Consider the following 3348-nt stretch of genomic DNA (forward strand, 5'->3'; position numbering starts at 1 on the left):
CTCTTTTTGATGACTTGCTCCTCTCAATGCTCGACTTACCTGGTTTTTGGTGATTACATTATTTCTTTTTTCTTAAAATTAAAAACAATCTGAATGTCTAGATTATCAGCATCAGTCCTCTGTTGTCTTGGTGTTAAACCTTATTGATTATCTTTCCCATGCCTGCATTCATTGTTCACTTAAAAAAGTGCTTTAACTTTTGAAAGGGAAATGACCCAGCCGCAAGATAATTAAAACTGGGTGAAAGAGAAATGGTCATGTAACAAGAAGGCAAAATAAGGATCAAAATAAGCTTGGGGAGGTAGAATGGCAACTCGAATGCCATAGGGGGACGTCCAATCCAAGCTTTTTTTATGGCCTAGCTATGTCCTTACTGTTAGGCATCCGTGATACCTAATCAAGATTGGTAAAACACGAAACACATAAGGACAACGCACAAGAAAGATAAATCACATGCACACACAAAGAACATGAAATCTATCCGTGATACCTAATCAAGATCAGTAAAACACGAAACACATAAGGACAACGCACAAGAAAGATAAATCACACGCACACACAAAGAACATGAAATCTATGTGATTTACCCCAAGCTAGGGCTACGTTCACAGATACTGCGATTTTCACTATAATCAAAAAAGTTACAAGAGATTATAGTGATAGCCACCTCTTCTCAACTATAAATACATAGAAAATTAAGGCAATAGGTCACTAGCGCAGCAATGCCCCAACACACGATATATCAATTTTATGGTGTTATGAGGGATGCATATGCCCTTACAAGACTACTTATTCCAAATTAACTCTTTCACTTATTGTTATAATCATCCCACACAAAATATATGTGGAATCCTGTGTTAGTTACTGCAATTGGGGCACTTTCAGGTAAAAGGAATGCCGTTCATATTTGAAACAAATCAAACTCGTGTGAAGCAGTATGCTAATTGCACCACCAAGGAAAGCCAAACCCAGGACCACAAAGTCTGAGTAGTGCAGTGTTTAAATGAGTTGGGATGCTGTCTGAAGGTGCTTCTTTTTTTGTCACTGCACTCTCCAGCTCCTTGGGTTTTACTGTAATCTGTTGTATGTATCTATCAGAATCTGTTTCTTGCTGTTAGAGACTCGCTCCACTCATGTTTAAATATATATAATAGAACACTTGCTTCTCTTATCTCTCATTTAATTGCACTGGAAGTAGTAAAAAAAGACAGAGTGTCGAAAAGTAGTTTTAACCCTATTTTCACTAGTTGTCATTGGGAATGGGTTTGATAAAATGGATTGCTTTTCCAGGTAGCATCACTTGGCTGCAATATGATATTTTTTTATCAGAATTTTGACAGACGTTAGGGATTAGGCCAAATTGGGAACAATAACCTAATTGGGAGCAAAAAGTTAAGGGCTAAAGTAAGAATTCATTAATATTTTAGAACAAAATATAGTTTAAGGGTGACTTAAAAGAGTGATGTAAACTGTGGAGGCAGGGGCCAGCCATTTGAGTGCCCTTCTGGGAGATTATCGACCATGGGGCCCTTAGGTATTAGTGAGTTAAAAATATAAAAAGTGCAATGCTGAAGACTCTTAAATTTACTCAGAATTTAGTTTGTTCTGAATGTGTGGTTGGTTGCTTGAAATTTGTAGGACTTAAAAATATGATTGTTTTAGAATTTAGTTTGAGCTGATTCTTTGTTACTTAATTTAAGTAATTGCGGCTTTGGTCTGTAAATGGAATTTCTGAGAACGACGTGAATTGGAGGTTCAGTTTGGTTCGTCTGATAAGCATGGGTTTGAGGTTTGAGCTGCTGATCTTGAGATTGTGGTCATCCCCCTTTTTTGTACATTTTTCTGGCCTCTATGACAATTTTCAGTCATTGGAATGGAGCCTACAACCTGTCATTGCTTAATAATTAGAATTCAATAATTAACCATTGGGTGTTAGCTTGAATAGTCCAAATTTCAGCTGTATTGTTACTTGTACCAATGGGACATTCGAAAGCTTATATCCAGTGACAACTTGATTTTTTCTGTGATATTTTTGTGAGATGATTAAATGATTAACTCTTTTCAAACTAGTATTGATTCTAAGAACAATTTTGAACCTCTTTGTACCACTATTGGAAAAGGTTTTGGCATCCAAGTAAGTCAATTAATGTGCTCTTTGTATCCATTTTTGTTTTGGCATCCAAGTTAGTCAACTAATATATTGATGTATATTTTTGCAGGTAGTGTTGAGGGAGTAGTTGATATGATTGAGTGGGTGATATTGAGAGTTAAATTCAGTTTTTTTTTTTTTAGTACTTGAATCTATTAGTATTTTGTATAAATACTTTTAAGGATGGTTGATGGATATTTGTTTTGTGTGTATAGAAGTTTATATTTTGTATGCACATTTTTTTTTTTTTTTGAAGAAAGATAATTTTGTTGAGGGAAGTGATGGAAAATAATACATGTGTATTAGAATTTTTGCAAATATCACTTCATATTTATTGTATATAATACTTGAATATATATATATATATGAGAATATAGGTTGCTAAAACATTGTAGGTATTTTATTTATTTATATTTTTTTTGCGACGGTAACAAGATGGTCGCTAATACATTGTAGGTATTTTTTTAATTTTTTTGCGACGGCAAAATATTAGTCGCGATAAGTAGATTAGGCGGTCGCAAATAGTTTGCGACTGCTATTTTGCGGTCGCAAAAAGTATTTACCACCCCCACATTCGCGACCCCCATTTGCCGTCGCATGGGCCGTCTCAAAAAGTCTTTTGCGACTGTTTTTTATTATTTGCGACGATTTATAGCGGTCGCAAAAAGTGGTTTTTTTAGTAGTGAAAATATCTCTGATACCTATAGTTGTTTCCCAGATTTTCATACTTCGCCATCTCCTTCCTCCACGTCCATTCCTGCAAGTAATACCCAAGTCCAACAACACAAGTAGTAATAAGCCTATTCATTTGCTCTTTCCAAATCAATGTAGGAACTCTTCATATTACACTTTAATTAAGCCTCGTGCATTTCACTTCCTCTCATAAGTAAGCCATGTTATTCAATAAACATGAACTATTAAAATGCACCAAAACATAATACTTTCAACACTTTGCTTGTTAATACTGTCATTTTGTTTGCAAGTTGCAAATCCTAGCTTGGAGAATCTGGAACTTGGTGGATTGCCAAATGTAAGTGACTTGTGGTGCAGCGAAATTTCAACTGAATCATTCTCTAAATTAAGATTCCTCAAGGTGGAAGACTGTCACGGATTAGTAAGAAATGTTGTTCCTGCTCATATATTAAAAATGTCACCCAATCTAGAAAATGTGGAAATATCGAACTGTGATTTGGTGGAAG

At 35.2% G+C, this 3348-nt stretch overlaps 1 long non-coding RNA gene across 1 annotated transcript; it reads right to left on the reverse strand.

The window, feature by feature from the left end:
- Positions 1-290: 290 nt before the first annotated feature.
- On the reverse strand, positions 291-944 carry LOC145801572 (uncharacterized). The gene is made up of 2 exons (XR_014343186.1): positions 491-944; positions 291-393 (listed from the first exon to the last, which is right to left on the reverse strand). It is a non-coding gene; the product is annotated as an uncharacterized LOC145801572 (long non-coding RNA).
- Positions 945-3348: the final 2404 nt, after the last annotated feature.

This window comes from Camellia sinensis, chromosome 10 (genome assembly GCF_055761805.1).
Source record: "Camellia sinensis isolate YWXY chromosome 10, ASM5576180v1, whole genome shotgun sequence".
Classification (NCBI taxonomy): Eukaryota; Viridiplantae; Streptophyta; class Magnoliopsida; order Ericales; family Theaceae; genus Camellia; species Camellia sinensis.